General features: G+C 43.0%; 1 protein-coding gene and 1 long non-coding RNA gene across 4 annotated transcripts in view; one reads left to right on the plus strand and one right to left on the minus strand.

Moving 5' to 3' along the window:
- The window catches only part of PLXNA2 (plexin A2), a 315,878-nt gene that overhangs the window by 234,340 nt on the left and 53,681 nt on the right, over window positions 1-27,857 (minus strand). The gene's annotated exons all lie outside the window — the stretch shown is intronic.
- LOC115073825 lies at window positions 1,347-27,671 on the plus strand. The gene is made up of 3 exons (XR_003852128.1): window positions 1,347-1,425; window positions 6,639-6,726; window positions 27,539-27,671. It is a non-coding gene; the product is annotated as an uncharacterized LOC115073825 (long non-coding RNA).

Here is a 27,857-nt window from a genome sequence, read left to right on the forward strand (position 1 = left end):
TCTGTTACTCTGCTTCCATGACATGAATGTGGTCAATCACAAACTTATTGCACATGGACTGCTGGGACTGAAGACCTTCCTTGTCCACCCCCCTCCCTGGCTATGTGGCACACCACGATGCACCATATTCTCTTCTCCCACAAAGGGATCAAATCGCTAAGGAAGGAGCTCCCAGCCTCCCTCAGACACAGACCCGAAGAAAACGTTGGTGCTGTTTGCAAGGAGGACAGAGCTGCAGGCAGCCTGCAATGAAACCGTCCTGCCACGGCATTAGGACTCGTGGGACAGTAACTTATTATATAGATTACATATTCTACTCCCCCTGGCACTCTGCTCCCACCTCCTCAGAACAAAATCATTTGGGGGAGGGGGGGGGGGTCCCCACTGCCCCAGGGCAGAGAGAGAGGTAGGGCGGGGTTGGATGTGCAACATGTTTCAGAGACTGACGCACTTCTATCATTATATCAGCGAGACAGACGCTGGGTTAGGCAGGGACAGCAAGCTTTCATGCCTGTTCTCACGTCTCAGCTGTTGGCAGGAAGCAGAGGAAGTGTGGCCAGCCTGAGGTGTAGGGAACGTTTCTGAGACACTTGATTTTGGATACATGGTTTGTTTCATCACCTACTGCACAAAACATCTGGATATTTAGCAGTTTGTGTGTTCATGGATTGCTTTAGGTTGCATGAGGTATCTCCCTCACAAAACACTGGCGGCTACATGCAATCAACTCAGGACTCGCAGAACCACAAGAATATGCAGCCTTTCAGGGCTGGCTATGCTAAAAGAAGACTAGAGGTCAACTAGACCAGCCTCCTTCCGATGGCCTAGCAGCTATCTCTGTGGAGTAATACAGGGCTACGCAAAAAAGCACAGTGCATGGAGCAATGGTTCCCAACCTAGTGAGGAGCCATCAGGTTATTCACAATGAATATGCATGGAATGCAGACAGTACATTCAATTATCTCCCATGCATATTCATTATGGAGATCCTGGAAACCAACTGGCTAGGGAATACCAAGGAGCAGACTGAGAGAGAACCCCCCTGGTAGAGAGGATGCTGGACTGCTGAAGCTTGAGAACCTCACAGTCATTTATTTGTATTCACAGGACTAAGTCATGGGTTTGCTGTGTCCTAGAGCGAGCAGGCTGTGAGGGGCGTGCTTGAAGAGCAGATAAGAAACTCACCAGTGCTGCACTATTTCCTTATGAAGGGGAGTTTCCAGGGCTTTTCAAAACTCATCTCCTACTTGTTTTCCACTATTTGCAATCTCTGCATCCATAAGTAGCAGAACAAGAAAAGGCAAAGGGAATCCAAGTCGACTGCTTTCCCATCCTTTCCCCACCCGCCTCCCTCTCACACCCACATTCCAGCACAGGCAGATGGAAGGATTTTTCTGACTTTCCAATCCTGATGCATTCTGACAGGTAAATTGTTTCCAGCCGTGGGCTGTTTTTCAAAATTATTAGTTACCCTCCCCCTTTGCCAATAACATGACAATTTCTCACAGGAATATTTCACTCTCTCTCGTCTGTCTTTGTCTCTTAAAGACACACCGAGTCATTGGAATGGCTCCATCCTGTGAAACACACGCACAAAGGTGAGGCATAATCCTCGCAACAAAAGCTGCCATTGCTTCAGGCAATGATTATTATTGTAAAGAGAAAGGGGAAGATGGGTGAATAGGAAAAGGAGATTGTATGTGGAGAAAATAAACCATGCAAAGCAACATTTGCTTAGGAGATACTAAAAAGACATTATGAAAACAGTATATTTAAAACACACCCATGCAGCCAAAACAGACCACTTTGTAAAAGCCCACTGGCATGCAGAGCCCAAGGAAGCCACAGGACATACGTTTGCAAATATCCTGAAAAGTGCTGTGGGGCTGTCAGGATGGGCTTCGGAAGCCTGTGATCCCAGGACGATTTGGAGATCCTCTTTACCTCAGCGGAAATGGCAGCATCACTTGCTGTACCTATTAACTCATTTAAAGGATTCTGAGAGCATTTACCGGTGTCCTTCATCCAATCCTAAGTGCACTTGCATGTCTGCAGTGGCTGCTTGGACGACAGTAGCGGTGCCACCTGGCTCCATTATTATTTTTATTTTCAGGACAGGTTGATTGGGCCCTGCTTTTATCCCACTCCATGCAGGGACTTGTACTCCTGTTTTTCTTTTAGGGAATGCAAGGGGGGTAAAACCAGGATTGGATCAACCTGTACAATAAAGACATCAGAAAGTTTGGGTACTGCCCTTTGACTGTAACACACAGCTGCCCACAGTGTGACAGAGAAGTCACTGAAGAGTGGTGTCTGCACAGGACCAGGAGCTAGGTGCATTCCCAGGCTGAAAGCAAGCTTACTTGGAATTTTTCATTCTAGAGGCTCAGAGCTGGAGAAAGGTCCTAATAATATCTGCTAAAAAAACCCAACATCTTAATTGCAAGGTGGGGAGGAGGGCTGCCTGGGTTTGCTGGCCAAGGCACTGCTGGCTGCAGGAGAGGGCGGGGGGCCCAGGGTTCAAAAACAAAACAACGTGAACAGTAAAAACTTCCAAACCCCCCCCAGGACCACTGGGAACATCCTTCAGGCAGCTGCATTCTGGGGCTGGCAAATCCTGCATCTTCACGACAGAGGGAATGCCAAGTGGTTGGGAGCAAAGGTAGGCAGGCAGCTAGGATGAAGAACAGGACTCCACATTCATTAACGCCCTCTCACCAGCAACACTTTGCACCTTTATAAGATAAGCTGTGAATCTGGGAGCAACTGCCTTTCTGTGAAAGTGCAGGCCCTACAGCCACCTAGCCCTAAGGAAATATTCAAAGGAAGCCGCTGAAATCCATCATTTCCAGTAGGACAATGAAAGCACTGCTGGGAATGTGTGAGTGTTAAGGGACTTTACTGTGTTTATCAAATGTTCCCGCCATATAAACTTCAGACTAGGGGACCTAGTTACTAAAGGTCTTCTCCCATTTTTGTCTACTGGAAAACCTGCTTAGTAAATAGGCCTTAAATAAAAGTGCCATTCACTGATTCCAATGGGGCCAGCTACGACTGCTGATGTCCAAGCTGTGGGCCATTTTCTGAAAGATGGTATCATGAAACACATCTAAACATACTCTGACTCTTGTGGTCCAGAGGACCATTTAAACTATAATCTATGGCTTGGCAAATATATCCTCCCCCTGGATTTAAGTAAAGAAAAAGGTACCTTGTACACCCTGCAGCCTTTGCTATAAAGACTTAATTACTAAAGCAAATCCAACCAGCAGCCTTCAGAGGTATTATTGTGTCTATAAAAATATCATGCAAATTCCATTAACAGTATCTCTGCTCTCCTTTGTCTGACATACAATTGTTTGGCTTTCCAAGAGAATGCAATATTTGCTTATGGGGCGAACAGTTCCAGAGACGTCATTATGCAAATACACGATGGGATTTGGATAAGAACAAATAATGTTACTGACTCTAGTAGGGAGAAGCAACTGCCCCAACCTCCCCCCCCCCTCAACATACACAAACACACACACACACCCCCACCTTTTGAAAACACTTTTTTTCTGACCAGAAATATCTTCCATGTGTACAACACAGCCAGGCACAATGTATTTAAAACTACTGATACGTCCACTTAGATATATATACAAATATACAGAGATACACCCTGAGAGGGCTGGGCAAGAGTCTGGAGTCAGACAAAATGCAGCACTGAAAAATCCCCCCATACCTGTACCCAGGTCAACTACATTTTAGCCAGATAAGCCACCATATGCTTAAAATTTAGCTGGATAAAAAGAGAGGGTGTGGGGGGAGCATTATGGCTATAATTTATCTGGTTAATGCTGACCAACTCTGGACGGAAAAGCTGGAGATCAGTATTCAGTGGTCCGATATGCTGTAAAGTTAGACAGGTAACGTTTCCGTGCATCTATGGAGGATCAAGCCTAGCTAAAGTTACCCAAGTCATTTCCAACCAATACTCACTCCTCCCACATTCTCAGTACTACCTGCCTAAATTTTGTGGGAGTAATGAGTTACCAAAGGCAACAATTTAGCTGAGGCGTGAAGGGAACATTTTAAACCTTGACTTCTATCCGTGTAACTCCAAATGTATCCTGCGCAGATCTTTTAAACAACCAGCTCTTGAGGTCCTAAAGCTAACTAGACAGCGAAAAAAATGCTGCCAATCTCCTCCTCTCCCACCCCTCAATATCTAAAATAAAATTGTCAGGCCAAGCGTTGCTGATCTCAGCCTCCTTCCCCTGCTTCCTCTAGAGTGTCCCCAAAGCAGAGCAGGAAGAGGAATAGGATCCTCTGACCGTGAAGTGCTGCTGGCCCTTACTATTACGTTTTTCACTTAACTCCGTACTGAAGGGGGATTGGCTGCTTCTCTGTCTGAGTGCTGAATGGGGATTGGCCAGGCCTCGGAACTCCATTGTGCGTTCTCTCCTCTGCATGCTTTGCACCTGAAGTACACGGAGTAAAAACGCCAGAGTTTCTGAAGAGCCCACGCTCACTGGAAATTGTCCTCCCCAAGGGCAAATAAAGTAATTTAGGTGGGTAAATTAGCCTTGCTTGGGGTGGGGTCTTCTACAGAGGGGGAAAAAGGGGCAAATATAGAAATCTGCAGCCTGGCCAAGAATGTTAAACCCAGCACTGCTCAACGACATGCTTTAATTCAGCCTGCCTCACGTAAACGATATAAGTAACAGCCGGCTTTAGCCAAGCAGCTGGACGGGGTAAAGATTAATCCTCTCATTCCGAGCCCCCCTAAAAGTGGCTTGCTTTGGTGAGGTAAAGAGAGAGGGATGACCCAGGAGAGCACCTGCCAGCCCAGACGGGTTCCATGCTAATCTCTACAAATACCAGCTGGAAATCACTCCTGCCACAATTCAAAGACATACAGTGGCTCTCTTGTTCACTTATAATCCCAGGATGGCATAAGGGCCACCAGTGCAAGCCCTGAGAATGCAGCAGTCCCAGGACACTGTAAAAACAGCTTCCTGCGCTGCTTACTGCGAGGGTAGGAGTAGCTCTGCTGCTATCCGTTACATCTCTATGTTTCTCCCGCTAGCATTTCCAAACAGGCTCGTGAATTCTTGCCACTTTCATGTCACACATGTTACAAAAACAAAGCCAGTCTTTCCATGGCAGGCGCGTTACAGAAACAGTGGCCCATTCTGCAGGCACAGCTGTTTCATGGCAGATGTGTTATAGGGACGTTCAATCCGTCTACAAACACGCTTCTGTCCTAGACAGATAAGTTACATTTTTAAGTTTGGAAACCGAGCCTGTCACAAGGGAGGCATGCCAAAAGTGTAATGCTGCTGGAACACGATGACTGGCTGGAAATTATTATTTTGGTTTCTTGGCTTCTTCACAATTTTGGGGCCTTTTGTTTTTTAATTGTGACCATTGCTAACTTAACAGTTTTTATTTCTTTTTTTTCTATTTTTATGGGCTTTTATTTCTTTTTTAATTTAATTATGGCATTTGTATGAGTTTGTTATTGCTTGTTTTTATTTCTTTTGTACCAAATGTATGTGATGTATTAGCTTAGAGAGTTTTATAGGAGAGGTGGTTTTATAAATGCAAGTTATCAATCAATTAATTAGGAATAACAGCAGCAAAGAAGAGTGGGAGCTGTCTGAATGAAAAGCAATACATAATATACTTGTCAATTTCAAGATGACTATGCTATTGATATTAAAATTACAGGCCATCTCCTTTTTGACCCATTTCTGAAATGATTCACCTTGTTGTTTGCTCATATCAAATTCCTGACATCCCCTTGCTTCGGGATGCACAGTCACGCTAGCGCTGTCATCTGAGCAGTTACCCTATTGATCAGCAGAGCCGTCAAAAGCTTGTGTGCTCCTGCTTAATAGATTTACAGTTTCATTTGCATTCTTTAAATTATGAATTAAATGAAAGAACTATTTTCCACCTCTGCTTCCAACCATGCGCTTCTAAGAAATACCAAGTTAGGAAGCAGTTCCAGTGGATGGTTCTCCACCCTGATCCTCAGCCCGTTTCAACAGGTTTGTTTTCAGGATAAGCAAAGTATTCCAAAGTATCCTAAATGTATGCAAAAGCCTTTCTAAGGGCACCGCAGCGCATCTTAAACAGCGCACGAAGAGGGTAATTTTCAACATGACAGAGCAGGTAAAAAGCATATTAGCCGTGCTAATCAGCTGTCAGAAAATTGTCCTCCCTCGAGGTCTCAACTACATGTGCACTTTTAGGCACAATCAGAGGAAACGATCTCGGGAGTGTGGTTATGTATAGACAACATTTTCAAACCTACACACAAATTTGGCCAGCAAAATTCTACTCACACACAAAGCAGGTGCAAGTGCAGACACTCTCACTTTGAGAAGTGGTGCACACACGCTCCTTGTCCCAGTGCAGAGAGTCTGGAAATCCCCCTCCCTTAATCTTAAATGAAACAGAGGGCTCCTTGGGGGTGGGGTCTAGGTTTATTTTATTTGTTTACAATTTCTTATATTCCGCCATCATAATCCTCTGCCATTGGATAACAGTATGACACAAACACCTTATATTCCTTGAAAACTAAACAACTGGAGTAAACAGTGCAATACATTTTCAAATTTACATGCACACTTTTACCCTTGCAGGGGCAACGTATGAGCACTTTGCAAACTGCTGAAAGTTGTGCTAGCTAGAATGACAGCAATAAACTATCAGGAGAGCCTGGACACTTTGGTAAGTTCTCTTTCCTAACTATTTTGACTCCTTTACTGAGTTGCAGTAACTGCTGGATGTGTCCTGGTGAATATTCCCTGTATCTGCAGGATCGTGAGGGCAGGTGAACAGAGGCCCTGACTGACTCATTTTGCCAAGGTTATGCAGGGGGGGATGTCTTAATCCCACTAAAAACTAAACAACAAAAAAAAGAAATTAAAAATAGCAGCCTTTCATCTGCCTGATGCACGATCTGCAAACTTTAACTGAGAATCTTTAAAATCCTTTCTAGTAGAAGAGAGCAGGACAGATCCTGTTTCTCTTCTTTCCCTCTGCTTGTTTTGTGTGAAACACAATCCATGCACGTGTACAGACAGAAGCATTTGACTCTCACGGTTACAGCACTGTGGGATGGGGCCGGGTGTGATGATGATGTGAGATCTGCACCCAGATGTCCAATTTCCCCTTCACCGAGACGCTGTAAAATCCATTTAGAATTGTTTATGTTCAGGCAGTTTCAGACTGGGAAAAATCCCCGGGGTCCTAGCCTGGGGCTACTTAATTGTGCTGTTAGATAAGCGATATTGGGTGGGTCCTTGCTCACAGGCACAGTCATGTTTAATCATGTATGTGTCCCTGGAAAGCGTGGTCTGCTAGTCAGGCTGAGTACACAGATTTGGAACAGGCCCTGGGCATTCCTACGCTGGAAGCCACTCCAGGTTAACTGCAGGGGTGTGGATAATTCCATCCCATCTGCACCACATGCTACAGACATAACGTCAGATGGAGTTGCAACCATGAGGCAGGTTACTCAGTGGGGTCAGAGGCTGAAGTTCGTGTCAGAGGTCAGCATGGAATGCTATATCAGAGATGGCTCTCAGGATGAGGATGAATTGCATGAGGCAAACAGGCTGAAGATGAACTATACGCATGCACAATGCTCCGCCACACAATGAGTGACTGAATTAGTGCAAGTCAAGAAAGGGCAGCATTATGGAGAAGACACGCCTGGGTGTGTGAGAATTTTTAACATGTCATCAGCCAGCGAGGAAAAATCTAACCTAGCAGCATCAAAGACAGATGCAGGCTTTCAATGGCAGGGACATTTTATCAGCCTGCCTATGGTAAATCCCTTCCTTAACTGATGGGAATCTCTTCCCTCATGCAACACACAGTGCCTACAGGACTTTGTGGTGTGGATTCAGTGCGGCAGCAAAAGATGTTGTTTTCTCCCTCTTCCAGGGTATCCATTCATAAGAAAATGTATTTTTAAAAAAGGCAAGGGACTCATCACAAAAAAAATCTCCTAAGAGAACTTACTGTAGAATCATAAGAATTGCCATGCTGGGTCAGACCAAGATCCACTGAGCCCCGCGTCCTCTCTCTGGGGGTGGCCAATCCAGATCACAAGTACCTGGCAGATCCCATTCCTGTTCCTCACGCCCAGGGATTGCACCGAGGTGGTTTTCTTTAGTCTCCCTGACTAATAATGTGTTATGGAGTTTTCTTCCAGGAACTTGTGCAAACCTCACGCTGCCATGCTTGACATCCTGATCAAGTGTTCTGGCAACAGACCATGTGCAGAGTGAAAAAGTATTTTCTATGATTTCTTTTCAATCTGCTGGTTGTATGTTTCATGAAGTGTTCCCCTTGTTTTAGTATTAATTGGAAGGGTAAATAACCGTCTTTATTTACCCGCTGTATAAACTCCTCTCATGTCCCCTCAACCTTCTCTTTTCCTCGCTGAAGAGCCCTCGCCTGCGTAGCCTCTCATCCTAGGAGAGCTGCTCCATCCCCTTTATCATTCTTGTCCCCCCTCCTCTGCACCCTTTCTAGTTCTGCTCTGTTTTTCCGAGATTGGGAGACCAGAACTGCACAGAATCCTCAAGGTGCGGTCGCACTATGGCTCGATAGAGAGGCAATAGGATATTTTCTGTTTTATTAGCCATGCCCAACATTCTCTGACATGCACTGAGCCGAGGATTTAAATGCATTGGCCACAAGGACTCCAAGGTCCTTTTCCTGGGTGTTGACTCCTGATATAAAACCCAGCATCGGGTACCTGTAGTTGGGATTATTTTTCCCTATGTGCATCACTTTTTTCCACAGTAAGTTTCATCTGCCACTCAGTTGCCATTCTCCTAGTCTTACAAGGTCCCTCTACAGTTCCTCACAGTCCACTGCAGTTTTAACAAATTTTAATAATTTTGTGCCATCACTCCTTTTCCAGATAATTATGAATAAGTTAAACAGCACAGGTCCCAGTACTGATCCCTGGGGCACTCCATTTATGACCTTTCTTCACTTGGAAAACTGCTGATTTGGTCTTACCCTCAATTTCTGGCTTTTTAACCTATTACCAATTCACAGTAGAACATGAACTCCTATCCCCAGATTTTGTAATTTCCTGAGTCGTCTCTCAAGGGGTATTTACACAAACACAATTTTCTAAAACACTGGCAAGGCAAGACTCTTCCCCATTAAACCATGTCTATCTATATGGCTAGTGATTTTGTTTTAAAGAACGGCTTCTACTATTTTGCTCAGCACAGACATCAGACTCATTGGATTATAGTTTCCTGGATCACTCCAGACCTATTTTTTTAAAAATCTGTATCAGATTGGCTACCTTCCATCTTCAGGAATTGTGGCTGTTTTAAATGAAAGGTTAGCTAGTAACAGGTTAGCAATTTCATGTTCTAGTCCTTTTAGAACTTTGGGGTGGATGCCATCTGGTCCCAGTGATTTGTTATTCTTTAGTTTGTTGATCTGATGTATTACATCCTCCACTGTCTCACACATTTGTTTTAGTTGCTTAGATTCTCCACCATTAAAGAATGTTTCAGGTGTGGGCATCTTCCTAACATCCTCCTCTAAAGACTGAAGCAAGGAATTAATTCAGTTTTTCTGCTATCTCCTTGTCCTTCCTGAGCACCCTTTTTGCCTCCAGTCATCTAGTGTCACAAGCTTTCTGCTTTGAATATACATGAAAAGGTTTTTATTAGATTTTGCCTCACTGGCAAGCTTTTTCTGAAAATTTCTCTTAACATGTCTAACTGTTTTACATCTAATTTGCCAGTGCTTATGCTCTTGCTTATTTTCATCATTTGGATCTGCATTCCAATTTTTGAACAATGCCTTTTTAGCTTTAATTGCCTCCTTTACTTCAGCATTAAACCATGTTGGCAGATGCTTAGTCTATTATGTATGTTATGGGAGAAATATTTTAGCCCAGGTAAACCACAATCATTTCAGGTAATTTTATCCTCCCAACCCCAGAGCTGAAAATAGCAGAAATAGTTACAGTTACTGGTGGCTCAGTGGCAAATGCTCTGCACTTCCATCTGGAGGATTGTCAGTTCAACTCCCAGATTGGGTCTTCCGAACTCTGTCATGAGTAGGGATGCTGCAGAGGCAGCATTTACAGCTTCTGGGTGGGTAGGGAGTTGTAGCTACCAACAAAGGAGATACCCGATGGCTTGGATTTAGAGCCCATAATCCAGGATTTTGAAAGGAGTCCTGGTGTTGCTGCAATGACCAGTGGTAGTGTATATTAAAACAGGGGAAAAATCCCCAGGAAGTTGAGAATGAAGGTTCAGTACTGGTTCTGATTGAGCTAGAAGAAGACGACAGGCAGAACAACAGGAGCCAAAAACTTTTACATATATTTTCAGGGTAACTCTGCATCTTAATCTGATTGGTTCTTAGAGACAGGGAGAAGGACTGACTGTTTATGTGTGACCCTTGGCCAGTCACTTTATCCCCATCGCAGAGATGCAGTTGAAAACAAGAGATTTGAAATTATCTTGCTTTCTTGGTCAACAGATTTAATTATTTCCCCTCCTCCAAGCTACCAGATATCTGATTTCTCCAGGTGAATATAGCAAAAAAAAACAAAAAAAAAACAAACCCAAAAAATCCTGCCTAAACCAGCAGACGGAGAATTACTCCAAAGGCTTTTTCAGACCACGCATCCCTGCAAGGTTCAGTATCTCTTTCTATCCACCGAGGACTGACCTTGGTAGCAAGGAGCAGACAAAAGAAAAGCAGAGTCGGTGGGAAAGAACAAGGCTGGGAGTCAATCAATTTCTGAGTTACAAAGAGGGTTTGTTACAGCAGTCAGTTCCTAATGGAATAAATATTGTAGCAGAGCTAATTGGAAGAAGATTTAAAGCAAGGTTTGTTCTAAAGGAGGTTGTTATAATGAGAATTTGTTGTATAGCAAGATTCCAGCAGCTGCCATGGGTAGCTTTCATGCTGATAAAAGGATCCCACCCATACAAGAGATAAAATGCTAAACCCTCCCCCCCCCTCCCCAAATATAGCATTCGTATGAGCTGCTTTAAAATTATGTCAAAGAAAACTCTCAGAGTAGATGGGTGGAGACCAAGGCTTATGAATGGTTAATATCATCAGCTTTTGGGACTACTAAGAACCCTCCTCAGGTCAGCACCTTCTTCCTTGTTGAAGGTTTTGACCAAAAAATGATTTCAAATTAAAAAAAAATAATTGATCTCATCACAAACAAATATTTTGGAGTTGGAACCATGGAGATAGTGGGGGCCACCATTTTCTTCTCAGTCTGCATTCAACTTCCTTTGCGCTTGTGTCATCACTTCCTCTCTGCCTGGCTCATTCAAGTTCATGGGCCAAGACTGAACGAGAGTTTGGTACAACAGAGGGAGCAGGTAGCACCTTCCTCCCTCATTTTCACCTCTCCCAAAATGTGACAGCTCTCTCCGGGGCTCTTGGCATGATTAGAGGTAGTAACACATATTTAAAATGCTACTGAAGTGAACACTGGAAAGGATAAATCGTACAGACTCCAGACAGTTAATTGCTCTTGTGTTCTTGAACCTAAAAACACAACACAGGTAACCAAAGGAAACCTTGCCTTGTGCCTTAAGGGCTTCAGATCTCAGCCAATGCACTAAGGTTGGCGAAGGCTCGGGGCTGCTAATTTCAGCAAGAGCTCAGCTGTTTCCTTTGATTTTACATTTAAAGGTAAGGAATAAAGCACCGGCGAGTATTAAAAATCAATGCCTCCTGACTGCTCTCACTCGTACCAAAAATAGATTGCGTTTCACCCAATTAATTCTCTGCTTTGTAGCAAACCTCTTAATGTTTTGGGGATGGATATTTTGTTCTGCAATTGAATATTTAGTGGGAGTAACAAATGAACAGTTTGAAATACTAAGGTTGTTGACAGAGAGGGACTTGTTGATCCTCTGAAAAGGAAAATTAAAAGTCCCCTTTAGAATAACTGGCTCTGATGTGGCAAAGCCCAATCTCAGTAAGAGAGAGAAAGAAGGAAAGAGGGAAGGATGGGAGGAGAGAGAGACAGAAACAGGAGGAAGGGAGGAAAAATGAGTTGAAGGGAATGAGGGAGATGTAGCTAACTGAAAATAATTTGCCCTCATTTTAGGGAGCAGTTTTGAATGGCCCGCGTTGCTTGCTCTGTAGACAGGCGCTCCGAGTCTGTGTTGCTTGCACTCGCATGGGCTCCCTTTCAAAATGAGCAGCCGCAACATGCACACTAAAATACCCCATGTACTTTGTGTCTCCTATTTGTGCAGGTGGCTGAGCTTGTCTTTATGTAAGAAATTAATGTATTCCTTTGTTTTGATGTCACCATGCAAGTGCATGGGATACTCTCTGGCTTCCAGATGGTAAAAGGTATTTATAATCCACACTATCCTAGGCATTGGCTGAGTGTCAAGAGATGAAACCTCCCTTACCTTCCTGCCTTCCCAGAGAGGCCAGAAAGAGGTGGGGAGGAGGAAAGCCTGGCTAACTACTTAACCTGCTTCTTCATGAAGCCCTGGAGTCAATTACACTTCTCCAAGCCAGCTGGAAAAGTACTTAATGAAGCCCTACAGAGATAAGCAGAATCTGCCCCCAAACCTCTGAGCACAGCAGTGCCACACGACACTCCCTACGAAACTCCCCCAACTTCTGCTTCCAATTAACACTGGAACGGCACAAAACACAATGGCCACACCTCCCGTCATGTATCCAAAAAGGTCACCCTGCAAGTGGAGGCATCGTTAGAAAGAAATGTGCAAAGGTGAAGAGGTGAGCAGAGATGGAGGGTCTAGAATTTCTCTGACTATTGCCGTGGAAGGTTGAGTCTTGGCTAAGGTGACACAAAACAGGTTTCATCTGCTGGTACAATATCCAAAGTCTTTTTTTTCTCTCTCTTTCTTTTACAGCCCTTGATAGTTTTGACAAGTTGTCATTAGGTGGGCCCTCTCAGATCTGGACCGACAGGTTAAGCTGCTCTGCTAACTTGATTTGAAGCATGTTAGGCAAGTTTAGAGCCCGTCTTATCTGCTGCGGACCATTCCTGGGTTTTATCTCCCTTAAGGATCTCAAGGGTTCAGTCAACAACCAGTTGGTTCTTTGGAGATTCTCTTAAACCTTTCAAAGCATGGCGCACAGCCGTATTAACATTTTCCACTGAAAATGTCTAGGAGTCCGGCTGGTGATACATTGTGTGTCAGAACATAAGAAAGGTCCATCAGGCCCGGCATCCTGTCCCAGACAGCGTCTAATGCAAGTCACAAGTATCTGGCAGAACCCAAAGGATCCAATCCTTCCTGTGCATAACCAGGGATCAGCAGTGTTTCTTCCACCTCCTCATGGCTAATAATGGTTTATGGACCTTCCCTCCAGGAACTTCTCAACCCTTTTTGAACCCAGTTATGCTAACTACTTTCAGCACATGCTCTGGCAACAAATTCCACAATTTAATTGTGCACAGAGTGAACAAATAAAAAAACCCCCAAAAACCAGCAAGAGTTAAGTGTGCTACCTATTAGCTTCAAGGACTGTCCCTTACTATCGGAAGGGGTACATTTACTCGTTGCCCCTCACTCCTGATTTTATAGACCTTTATCTTATCTCCTTTCAGCTACATCTTCTCCAGGCTGGAGCGCTAACCTCTTTAGCCTCTCCTCACAGGGTAGCCATTCCATCCCCTTCATCATTTCTGTTGCCCTTCTCTGCATCACTTTCCATTGCTTCAGATATAAACAGACTGTTGGCCTCAGGGCTTGAGAAAATACCTGCAGTATCTGAAAAGTGGAATATAAAATCAAACCACATAAATAAATAAAAATAAGTTGAGAAGGGGATAACCAGAACTGCACATGATACTCAAGGTGTGGTCAGACCATGGACAGAATCAGAGGCATTATGATATCCTCTATTTATTTTACTTCTTTCCCTAATAAAACTTAACACCCTGCTTCCTTTTTTGACCACTACTGTGCACTGGACCGAGAATTTCAAAGTATAATCCATGGCGACTCCAAGATCCTTTCCCTGGGTGATGATACCTAATCTGGAACCCAGCACTGTGTATCTGCAGTCTGGATTAATCTTCCTTAAATGCTTCACTTTGTACTTCTCCACATTAACTTTCAGCTGTCAATAGATGGCAAATCCCGCAACCTCATAAGGTCGCCTTGAAATCATCTGTGCATCTGATCACCTCACTCATCACTTCCTTTTCCAGGTCATCCATTCACTTCCCTGTGTTTTATAAGGGGCCATTTCCAAGGGTAGACTGGGAAGGTCTTTGAAATTGACCCCCAGAGTGTACAGACAGAGCTAAGGAAGCTGTCAGCATCATTAATGAAAGGAAGCTATCTTCATCAGATGAACAGTTAAATAAAGAACATTTGGGGGGGGGGAGGGGTGGCTGAGCGATTAGGATCTGGGACATCAGGGGCTTGGTGTTTACACTGTTGGTGTTATGACTGTTTTCTTCTCTTATTTGTTTTTGTTTGCTTTTATATAATGAAAAGTCTTTCTGAAATGACATATAATGCAACATTTTCAAACACAAGATAGGCAGTATTGACATCATGTTAGCTGTAATCTGTATTTTGCATTTTTTATTCTGTTAACGTGTATTATCGGGTAGATTTTAAAAGGGCTGTGCACGTGCAAAAATACGCACTATTTTATAACCTACGCATGTGCTCAGGGGGCCTAGGCATTTGTGCTGTCAGCCATTTATTCACACAATTTACCATTTTGACAGCGATTTGTCAAGAAAAGTTAGGTTATAAAATGCTGTTCACGCTCACACGTCTGCAGCTTTATGCACATATCCTATGTGCGCCATTTATAAGCGATGAAAATTCTTACAAGAGCAGTCTCTGCTAGCTGCATTGCACAAATCAGCTTCTCTTCATCACTTATAAGGTCAAAAATTCTTTAATGATGTCAATTTTACAAGGAATACCTCTGTAACACCACCCTTCCTATCCCCAACCCACCTCGAATCAAAATGCCCCCTTACAATGCTGCATATCTAGAGTATCAGACTGAGCCTTATAAAAAGAGTCTCCCCCCACCCCCGGATTCCTGCGCCTAACGAGGAGCTGTAGCAAAGTGGCACGGGTAACATTCGCGCGCCGGCTGAGAAACTTTGGAGTTGCTCACATCAGTGCTGGCCCCGTCTCTGGAATGCCCATAACCTGCCCCCTTTTCCGCCTACTTTTTCTGGGCGCACGTACCTTAAAGTACGCGCGCCATTCGTATAACTCCCGCGCAGCCCCACTTACACGCGTATGTGGCCATTTTTGCGCATGCAAGGCTTTTAAAATCTACTTCTTCATGCGCTATGTGTCTTTGCAGTAATAAAGAATAAATTGAAAAATAAAATTGAACTTCTGGTGAAATTTACACTGCCTTCCCAAATTCCTGTGTACCTTTCATGGAAGTCATTATTCTTCTTCCCATTAAAATCTCATCTCTTTGGTGTGAGATGCGTACGACCTTTTGTGAAAATGGTCAATTGTGTCAATAAATGGCTGACAGCACTAATGCCTAGGTCCCCTGAGCACCTTACAAAGTGGCCAGAAGGAAAGATCAAGGTTTGGAAACCTTCAGTGCAAATCTTAGAGCATTAACCAATGACAAGGCAGCTTCAACAATGCTTGATGATGTCCTAAGAGCTGTAGTAACTGCAAAATCAGAGTCAACCAAAGAGGCAATAAACAATGAGAATGAAAATTTGACTTTCTATTTTAAAAGGAAAATCTAGGTTGTGTTTTACACCCAGGGAATTTTCTAAGTGCATAATTATGTAGTTGGTTAGTCTGAAAAACCAGAGGATCATCGGATCCAACAGTTCTTTACAGGTGTGATGATAAAGAAGGCAAAGAGAAAAAAAGCCTACCACAGTGCATTCGTAGCTAATTCTGCAGCAGTGCAACACCACAACTCCAGTCGAGCCCCAAAACAGCAAACATCACAAGTGCCTGACTCGGCACTTTCCCCTAAAATCCAATGTCATCATATCCACCACATTAAAAGGATTCCAGAGCAGCTCCCCAGTGCTGAAGGCATGAGGCCAAATGCACCCAAGGCATGTGTCATAATCTTAATACACACCCTGTCGTGTGTTATTGCTTATAAAACACATTCCCAGCTAATTTGCCTCAACCAAATGCCAGCAAGAAAAGTGGGTCAACAGAAACTAATCCAAAAATCTTCTCCGGTAGCAACTGCCCATTTTGGTTGTTTCTCAGGCTGAGGATACAGATGGACAACATCGGCAAAGTTGAGTGAGATAAAACAGGGATATTTCTCGGGTAGGTACACAAGTCCAGCTCTGTGGGTGCAATGGGTGCTTGAGCATTTTCAGGATTGATTAAACCCCTCATTGTATGCAAGGAGAGGTCTTTTGTTTCGAATTTGGCACCCCCAATCATTTTGAAGAGTTGCCTCCTACCACAGAAAGTGCATGCAAACTACAGCTGCAACTGCGAGCAAAAGGGACCCATCTGGAGCCAGAATGCTCTTTCACAAGAAGTCCTGCAGTTTAATCGCTGGGAGATTTACTGCAAGCAGACTGATCAGTGCCCCAGAGGCAAGAGTAAACAATTACAACTTGGGAAGTTGTGAGGAAGAGAATACTTGTGCACTAGCATATCCTATCCTTATGTTGCGGGACCTTCCCTCCTTCTCTTTGACCATCGAGACCTAACCTCACCCCAGGTAAACTGCACAAACAGATCTATTCCTGTAGGTCTGATTCTCCCCTTTCATTTCCCTAAGAAAATCAGATCTACTATGCTACACACACATTGGGATAAAACTAGGACTGAATCAGCCTGCTTGGCTGACCAGGGGGCAAGGTGACCTCACCTCATTTCTAGTGTAACTTCAACACCCCCACCAACAATGGAGGACAATGGGATATTTTGGAGGCTAGGAAAGAGACACAGTTAGCTTCAATGCACAACAGCAGCTTGCTGAAAAAATCCCCCGCACCAGTCCTGTAGCACATGACATTCAGATGGCAAAAGCCCCAAAGATGCTTGGGTGCATAGGAACAGCCAGCAGGAAAAGGATGAGCTATAGCCCCTGTATAAGTCCCTGGTGACACCTCACTTGGAATACTAAGTACAGTTCTGGAGATCGCACCTTCAAAAGGATATAAACCGGATGGAGTCAGTCCAGAGGGAGGCTACTAAAATAATCCCTGGTCTTCGTACTAAAGCATAAGGGGACAAAAGATCTAAACATGTACATCCTGGAGGAAAGAAGAAAAGTGGGGGAGTGGGGAATAGGATAGTGATGTTTAAATATGTACAAGAAAGAAATGCACAGGAGGCAGGCCTCTTTCAATGGAAAGGATGCTCTGTAATAAGGGGTCATGGGATGAGGTTTAAAGGGAGTAAATATTTCTTTGCAGAAAGGGTGGAGAATGCACGGAACAGTATTCCTGTGGAGGTGGTGGAGACAAGGACAGTATCTAAATTCTAGAAACCTGGGATAAGCGTAGGGGATCTCTGAAGGAGAAAGGACTGTAACGCACAAGATGTGGATGGGCAGATTGTTTAGGCCGTACGGTTTTTACCCGCCGTCATGTTCTAAGTTTCCATGACAGTTAATAATATCAGTCAGAAGGAAACAGAACAGCTGGCAATAAATATTTTAAATAAATAAAAGGAAAAAACCCAAATAAAAATAAATATCCATCTGTGGTACATTTTACTATTATGTAAATATTGTATGTTTTGTTTATGGGTTTTGTTTGTTTGTTGTATTATTTTTTTGAGAGTTGTGGTTAGGAAATATTTCTTTACAGAGGGTGATGGATGCATGGAACGGCCTCTCAGTGGAGATAAGGACATGGTCTGGGGATAAATACAGGGGACCTCTGAGGGAGTGATGGGAATTGTAAGGGCTAGATAAATGGGCAGACTAGAAGGGCTGCATGGTCGTTTCAATATTTTTTATAAGACAGGATCTGAGCCTCGAGATTCTTTGAGCCCCCTGATCCCAGTTCTCAGACTCTACAACATTACTATCACTGCTTCGCTATCAGAGGCCAACATGTGATTTACGGCACAAAAAAAAGGCACCAAGGCGATCATCCAAGCCTGTGGTGGCTGTGCAAATCTGGGGGTTTCTGAAGCATTTAGCTTTCAAACTTCTTCTAACAATCTCACAATGCTAGATTACTTTTGGATACCCTTATTCTTAATTGATATCAAGGCTTCTTATTGACCCTATGCGACTTTCTCTCACTGGCTTCACTTTAAATTCTCCCACTCCCCCAAACCATGACCCTAGGGAAGTGACAATCACCGCCCTGACTCAGTTCTAATCCAGACTGACACTAACTCTTGTATGACCTCTGACAAGTCACTTATCTTCTGGGGTTTCAGTTCATGGCACTGCAAGTTATAAACTCCCAGGGTTTTACCTATGCCTGGCGCCATTACAGAATAAAGTTTGCATTTTTTAAATCATTTTAACTTGAGGTACCGAAATACATTTTTCAAACATTTGCTGGCCTACCTTCGAAACATTTCCTTTCAACATTTTCTTACATCGTGGGATAAACATTCAAAGACAGTTAACCTGCGTAAATCTGTCTGTGTGGGACAGCAAGGTTTCAGATGCCTAAAACTTATACACATCCTTTCATAAGAACATAAGAAATTGCCATGCTGGGTCAGACCAAGGGTCCATCAAGCCCAGCATCCTGTTTCCAACAGTGGCCAATCCAGGCCACAAGAACCTGGCAATTACCCAAACACTAAGAAGATCCCATGCTACTGATGCCAGTAATAGCAGTGGCTATTCCCTAAGTAAACTTGGTTAATAGCCATTAATGGACTTCTCCTCCAAGAACTTATCCAAACCTTTTTTTGAACCCAGCTACACTAACTGCACTAACCATATCCTCTGGCAACAAATTCCAGAGCTTTATTGTGCATTGCGTGAAAAAGAATTTTCTCCGATTAGTCTTAAATGTGCTACTTGCTAACTTCATGGAATGCACCCTAGTCATAATGCACATAAACTTGTCCGCATTAAAAAAAAATAAAAGAGATGTGTTCCAGGAACAGGGGAGGGCGTATATTAGATTTACACGCATAGGAGTTAATTTTCAAAGGAGTTATGCATGTAAATGTAACATACCAACGTGGCAATTTTCAAAAACCACTTTACGCATGTGAATTGCACTTAACATGGATAAAACTTGACAATTCAGCGGCACATTGTAGCAATTTTCAAAAGCCCGCTTACTCGGGTAAATGCATTTACACATGTAAATCCCAGTTTTAAGCATGTAAATCCTTTATAAAATTACCTTCATACTGTACAGTTTCTAAAAAGGTGGCACACCGCTAACACACCTCAGCCACTGGCTCCCATGCTGGGTGCCAGAGGTGAGAGCTCCTGAATGGACTGCAGATCTGGGCTTATCCGAGAGGATGGCAGGCCAGTAAAACCCTTCCCGTGGCGATGGCGTCAGTGTGTTCAGGAAGCAGCAGGAATTGCTTACACTTCACTAAAAGTGTGTGTCACAGAACACACATCAGGTGCACTCGGCTTCTTAAGGGACCGTTGCTATTTGTGCATAAAGGCTCCTCAGTTTAACAAAAAACTTGGGATGCCCCTACACACAATCCTCATTTAACTCTGCCACAAAACCATTTGAGCTTCAAAACATTCACTTGAGGCATCTTAACCTGAAGTGAAATGGATTTCAAACTCAGGGCCTCATTTACTAAGCATTTTTTCCCCATAGAGACAAAATGGGAGAAAAGCTTTAGTAAATCAGGCTCTGTGCTTGCAGGAAAAAGTTCCCTGAAAATGGACCTATATACCGTAGTGCAGAGCAGCCAGGAAGAGGAAGAATGTGAAAGATACTGGTCTGCAGCTACAACTTGCAGAAAGCCACAGAAGGGACTCTTGCTCTACTTAAAGCTGTTAAATCCACATTAAAGCTTTTTAATAATCTCACACATCCTTCCTCTTGTGACTGTGAAAAGCCCTAATCGCCAGGCCTCTGACTGTGAGGATATGCCAAGGATTCCCCAAGAGTGCTTACACAGTGAAAAAAAAAAAAAAAGGGAACATCCGAGGAATCCCATACCAGGTAAAGTGCATCATAATGACTCTCTCAGGGAGTCATTACTATTACCCAGGTGTTTGGAAACCTATCATGGACTATTAGGACATGTCAGCAGTCTGCCTGACATTCTCTCCTGGGAGGGTGGGAGGAGCCATTCCTTCTGCTCTGGAATAAAGGGCTTTCTTGGCAGCTGACTGTGCATGGATTTGCCATGGGAGCACTAAAGGCTTCTGCCCAGCCCCTCCTCCACAGCTGTGGGTCCAGTTCAATACTTAATTGGAACTGCATCTCTCCAAAAGGGGGATAGGTTCTCTTCTGGCTAGTAGCCAAATACTAAGCACTTAGATTTGTGGGCATTCTATTTTCATCCTGTCATTGGTTGCACCACCACCTCTGCTTACAGAGCTCCACTATAGAACTGCGCAAACTGGCACCATCGAGAGCTAGGATGTGCAAATCAGTAGAGCCTGCTGTATCCAAAAGGGACAGCTTCCTGTTTCCTCACTCAAATGTCCAACTTCCAGAGCTAGAAATCTGCAGGAATGTTTAGCCATGGTTGCTTGTCTTTAATACATTAGAGCCCAGGTCCTCAGACACCATCCTGGAAGGTCTTCGCTAGTCAATGGGTACCAAGCTCCACCCAGTGCCTGCTCAACTAGGGAAGAATGAACTCGTTTGGATTAAATCTAATCCAAGGTAGGAAGGCATCAATCTAGTAAGGAAGAGCTAAGAACATAACATAATAACATTAGATCTGCCATACCGGGTTAGACCAAGGGTCCATCAAGCCCAGCATCCTGTTTCCAACAGTGGCCAATCCAGGTCACAAGTACCTGGCAATTACCCAAACATTAGATAAATCACAAGCTACTATTGCTTATTAATTACCATAATAGCAGTTTAAGACTTTTCTTCTAGGAACTTATCCAAAACCTTTTTTAAACCCAGTTACACTAACTGCACTAACCACATTCTCGGTAAATGAATTCCAGAGCTTATCCACTATGATACTGAGTGAAAAATAATTTTCTTTGATTTGTTTTAAATAAGTTACTTGCTAACTTCATGGAATGCCCCCTGGTCCTTCTATTATCTGAGAGAGTAAATAACCGATTTATATTAACTTGTTCATGTCCTTTCATGATTTTGTAGACTTCTATCATATCCTCCCTCAGTCATCTCTTCTCCAAACTGAACAGCCCTAACTAACTTCTTTAGCCTTTCTTCACAGGGCAGCCGTTCCATGCCCCTTATTTTGTCATTCTTCACTGCACTTTCTCCAGTGTAACTATATCCTTTTTGAGATGCGGTGACCAGAATTGCACATCGTATTCAAGGTGGTCTCACCATGGAGCGATACAGAGGCATTATGACATCCTCCGTTTTATTTCCCTTTCCCTTCCTAATAATTCCTATTGTATTTGCTTTTTTGATCGCCACAGTACACTGGGTCAACAATTTCAATGTATTATGCACTATGATGCCTAGATCTCTTTCCTAGGTGGTAACTCCTAAGATAGAACCTAACATTGTGTAACTACAGCAAGGGTTATTTTTCCCTATATGCATCACCTTGCACTTGTCCACATTAAATTTCATCTGCCATTTGGAAGCCCAGTCTTCCAGTCTCGCAAGGTCCTCCTGCAATTTATCACAATCCACTTGTAATTTAACTACTCTGCATAATTTTGTGTCATCCACAAATTTGATAACCTCACTCGTCATATTCCTTTCCAGATCATTTATAAATATATTAAAAAGCACCGGTCCAAGTACAGATCCCTGAGACACTCCACTGTTTACCTTTTTTTACTGTGAAAACAGACCATTTAATCCTACTCTCTATTTCTGTCTGAAAGAGTAAATAACCGATGTGAATCGGTTATTTACTCTTTCAGATAATAGAAAGACTAGGGGGCACTCCATGAAGTTAGCATGTGGCACATTTAGAACTAATCGGAGAAAGTTCTTTTTCACTCAACGCACAATTAAACTCTGGAATTTGTTGCCAGAGGATGTGGTTAGAGCAGTTAGTATATCTGTGTTTAAAAAAAGATTGGATAAGTTCTTGGAGGAGACGTCCATTACCTGCCATTAACTAAGTTGACAGCCACTGCTATTACTAGCAACAGTAACATGGAATAGATTTAGTTTTTGGGTACTTGCCAGGTTCTTATGGCCTGGATTGGCCACTGTTGGAAACAGAATGCTGGGCTTGATGGACCCTTGGTCTGACCAAGTATGGCATGTTCTTATGTTCTTAATCCACAAAAGGATATCACTTCCAGCCCAGGACTTTTTAGTTTTCTTAGAAGCCTCTCATGCAGGACTTTGTCGAATGCCTTCTGAAAATCCAAATACACCACATCTATCGGTTCACCTTTGTCCACATGTTTTTTCACCCCTTCAAAAACAAAATGTAGGAGATTTGTGAGGCAAGACTTCCTTTGAGTAAATCCATGTTGGCTGTGTCCCATCAAACCATGTATATCTAAATGTTTTGTGATTTTATTCTTTATAACAATTTCCGCAATTTTTCCTCAGCAGTGAAGTCAGGTTCACCGGTCTATAGTTTCTGAGATCACCTCTGGATCCCTTTTTAAATATAGGGGTTACATTGGAAATCTTCCAATCGTCAGGTTCATCAGATGATTTTAATGATAGGTTACAAATTAATTGAAATAGGTCTGAAATTTCATTTTTTTAGTTCTTTCAGAACCCTGAGGTGTATACCATCTGGTTCAGGTGATTTATTACTCTTCAGTTTGTCAATCAGGCGTAGCACATCTTCCAGGTTCACTATGATTTGGTTCAGTTGATCTGAATCATCACCCTTCTCTGGAACAGGTATCTCTCCAATATCCTCTTCAGTGAACACTGAAGCAAAGAAATCATTTAATCTTTCCACGATGGCCTTATTGACTCCCTGGCAGGCTTTCTGCTTCGGATATATTTTAAAAAGTTTTTATTGTGAGTTTTTGCCTCTGTGGCAAACTTCTTTTCAAATTCTCTCTTAGCCTGTCTTATCAATGTCTTACATTTAACTTGCCAATGCTTATGCTTTATCCTATTTTCTTCTGATGGATCCTTTTTCCAATTTTTGAATGAAGATCTTTTAGCTAAAATAGCTGCTTTCATCTCACTTTTTTTTTTTTTTTTTTTTAACTATGCCTGTAATCATTTTGCCTTCCTTCCACCTTTCTTAATACATGAAATACATCTGGTCTGTGCTTCTAGGTTGGTTTTTTTTTTTTTTTTTAACAATGTCCACGCCTGTTGCACACTTTTTACCTAGTGTTTCTCCCAGTTCTTTTAGGACAAGATGATGGAAGCAGAGGGATGAGGAGAATACAATGGACGCGTGGAGACGGAGCGAGCCCCACCATCTGCTGCACACATTCCTCGTGAGCAAACCAGAGTGAGGGTGCGAACACGGCACTTGTGAAAATTAGCTTCTGATCTCATTCTTCATTCACAGGCACAGATTCACACTAGGTAAACTAGAGCCTGCAACTGTGAACACTTAAACCCAAAGGCTATTTTTTAAGTAAGAAAGAATTAGATCTGAGCATTCAGCTCCCACTCATGACTCTGAAAACCATAGTGCTCTGTACAGCAAAGGATCGCAACCTATTTTCTGTCGAGACACACCTGACACATGGTTCTCACATGTGTGAGACGCTGAACACATGACCATAACAGGACTAAATGTAAACATCCACAGGACCCCCCAGCCCCCAACAGAAAATTCCCCATACAACTCACCATATAAAAAATGATATAGTTTGGCTCTGGTGTTCTCAATAACAGCACCACATACTCCCTCTTCTACCAGGCACAATAGCCCTACCTATGAAAAGACAGCAGTTTACCACCAATGCATGTCCTATTGAGAAAACACAAAAAATAAGACTGATACAAATGCCTACATGCTAGTAAAATGCCTCATCTCAGTTACACACACAGAACTGACCTTCACCAAATATAGAAAGACCACAAATTACAAAGATGGAGACAGAAACTGCAACGGAAAACCAAAAAAGGCCACTCTGCATGCAGTGCAAACCTGGAGAAATGGAAAGAGAATATTTATTTATGTATTTATTTATTTATTTATTTAAAGTCTCTTCTATACCGATAGCCGTTCGCACATCGTATCGGTTTACATAAAACAAATAACTTTTGGGCAGGGCCCTTACAAGTAACAATCGAATACAAGTAACAAAAGAAAAATAATGGGGAAAGGGGTGGTAACAATTAGATATGTTTTAAGAATGGGAACTAAATAAAGGGGTAAAATAAATATAGCACCTGACACACTCCAAAAATCTGCAATAATGCACACAAACTAATCCACACAAAGTTATACCTGTATTATGGAGCACACTCAAACAGTAACAACCCAATCTATGAAATGGCAACACTACAAATATTTAATCAGGCCTTAAACACCAACATACCTCCTATTAGGAAAACAGAACAAGCCAAGCTGCTATAAATCCCTACGTACTATAGAAAATACAAGCTTGCAGAATACCCTTACGTGGGTCACACATGCAGAACGCAGACAGACCCTAACCAAATACAGAATAAAGTGATCATAAAGTTAATGTTTTTGTTTTTCCATTGTTGCACTGGCTTCTTGCTGTTTCCAATTCATTTTTTGTCTGTATATTTCTATTTATACATTCCTCAAGAAATATAAAATAATTCTAACTATACGAATAAACAGAATGTTTCAAAACAGCTGATGAATAGAACATCCAATAATTTAAAAAACTAGAATTATTAAAAATTTTCCAAACAGCAATAAAACTATTTCAAAACAGCAGACATCTCATAATACCCAATAATTAAAATGGCAGTTAATCAAGAAAAATAAACTGAAAAAGCCACCTTTTCTTACCTTCTCTAGCAACTCTCCTACTTCTTTCCTTTATAGGCCAATAGCACTCACCAGAGGCAGAGCCGAAGTCCTGTCCACACTGTTGTCTTCCTTAGGGCTCATGACCAGTCTCTCATGCGCTCTCTCTCTCTCACACACACACACACCCCAATTACATCCCACGATCAGTCTTGTGTGTCTCACACACCAGTCACCTCCCCCACCAATCTCTCTCTCACACACCAGTCACTTTCCACTCCAATTTCTCATACACATACATCAGTCACCTCACTAACCAGTCTCTCCTTCCTCACACATACCAGTCACCTCCCTGACCACTCTCCCTCACATACCAGCCACCTCTCTGACCAGTCTCTCACACACACACCCACCAGTCACCTTTCTCACACACATACACACACAGGCTTCTCACTCCCATGCTCTCACACATATGCTCCCTGACCAGTCTCTCACACTTACACACATGCTGTCACACACATATATACTCTCTCACTTATACACATGCTCTCAATCACACACATTCTCTCTCTTAGACACATACTCTTATCACACATGCAAATACATGCTCTCTCTCTAACTTACATACATGCTCGCAATCACACACACATGCTCTCTCTTACACATACGCTCCTTGGCTCGCTCTCACTCCTGACCTCCTCCCCCGCCTGCACAAATGGCAGCTGCAGCAGCCTCCTCCTCCAGTCTCCATGGCCCAAGAAAGAAGAATCCCATCAGCTGCAGTGCTAACACTGCTCTGTCTCCCATCGCTGATCACCGGCTTTGCCTCACTCCTGGCCAGGCTTGCGATGCTACTGTCAGTTTATGCAGCATGGTCCTTTCTTCTTCCCGCATACCCCACTATGCATCGCTTCCTCATCCGGGCCATGGGGGTGGGAAGAAGAAAGGACTAATATTGCCAGCTTCCACTAACACTGTTGTGGTTCCTGCCTGCTGTGTCTCGTTGTGATGAAGGAGAGGGAGGGCAGCGAAAGACCAGGAAGCCGCAACATACCGGTTGAGAATCGCTGTTGTAGAGGATTGGTCAGGATGGTGACTGGAAGGACAATGGAAACACGCCATCTCTAAAGGCCATGGCAGAGATGGCGTAAATGTTCACTCTCCCTTCCCCAGGTTATACTGTGTGACTGCTAGTCACGTTTGCCCACAAGAACTGCACCTATTCTGGCAAATATGCTTTGGTTGACACCACAATGTCATAACAAGATTTAAGTCCTTAGCAGCAGATTTTTCCTTAGCAGCCAAACCTACCTACTCCACTAACACAGAATAAAAAGCACCAACGTGCATGGGGATGGGAATCCAAAAAAGCAGAATTGGACCACATCATTATGGGATGAAATTAGCTTAGTGGCATGGAGCAACCTTCAGAAAGTGCAATGGAGAATTGGCCAGGTGCCAGAGACTGGCAGGGATGAGAGCGATACGGAGCTTCCAACAAATTGGGAACCTGATCAAAAACAAAGCAAAAATAGAAAAGCAAAAAGTGCCCAACTTGTTTCTGCATCTAGTGCAAGACCTGGATGAAGGATACAGATGTCTATAATCAGAGAAATGTTAATTCTCATGTATTTGGTATCATGAAGAAAAGTGATAGAAAGCTTTATCTACCATCACGGTAATTACTCATCCAATGGTCATCACAAATGCAGACCCACAGAGGGCTCTGGCTTAATCCAGAATGAGATCTTCACAGACAAGTTTCTCTCTGCAGACTATCACCCTCCTACCCCCACCAACATCTGATTCAACAGTCTTAATCAAGCCTAGCTTTCCTTAATGAGCCGTAGATGGAAATCAATAAGTTAGCCAATGCAGGCAAACAAACCCTGTTAAAATGGTTGACCACTTTTAACGAGCTGATAGGGAAAAGACCAGGGGTGAGCTTAGCAATTACTATCTGCAGCCTTTCAAGGTCTTTTGTGTTGCTGACTTACTTTTTTCAGATAATACAACAGCTGATGTGAATAAGCCCTGCTAGGCAGGTTTATGAGATTACAGCCCAGCACACAATAAATAATTTAACAATTTAATGCAAAAAAAAAAAAAATCAACACGCACAGTAATAGCTAGTATCTCAGGGAGGGTGGTGTGTGCATACATTGTAAACATGCATCCACCTTCATCCGCCTGCATTTGTCTGATATGAAGTGTAGCAGGTAAGTAGGAGAAAAACTGGCAATTCAGGTGTAAGGCTAAATATTTTTACTCAGGGTAAAATCAGGAATTACTTTATGAGCATTAGCGTTTCCGGTGCGAGGTACTGCAGATATGGCCGCTTGCACCAGGCACCATGTTAGCGTGATTCGCCTGCTCCCGTGAAATGAGACCTGGAACCGCTACAATGATGTATTCATGAAACGCCTACCCAAGTCCCCATTAAACTGCAGTGCATGGAAAGAGAAAAAAATGTGTCAAGAAACACAGGCACTTGTCACTTTTTAAAAAATTAATTTTATAATTTTATTTTAATTTACTGTTTGTTTATAAATGTTTGGAATTACACGCATTCGCAGAGGGCGAGAGTCTGAGGAAGGAGTACAGCGGGTTGCTGCAATGAACAAATCTACAACCAACAGCTGGCATAAAGTGTCCCTGCCTGTACTGTACACGGGATGGGGTAGGTGCTGGGATTCTTTTCACTTTATACCCTACACATCTCAGCATAAATAAACATGCATCAGTAATATGGTGAAAGTCTCGGTGTGGGTTTATTCACAAGTCACAGGGAATAGTCTTTCAGATCTGAGCTTGGTTATCAGACCTTTTTTTTTTTATATCAGGTTTCAGTATAAATGCCTCAAATAAACTTTGTTTTTCTTAACCGAGGGACTT

This window comes from Rhinatrema bivittatum, chromosome 12 (genome assembly GCF_901001135.1).
Source record: "Rhinatrema bivittatum chromosome 12, aRhiBiv1.1, whole genome shotgun sequence".
In the NCBI taxonomy this organism is placed as follows: Eukaryota; Metazoa; Chordata; class Amphibia; order Gymnophiona; family Rhinatrematidae; genus Rhinatrema; species Rhinatrema bivittatum.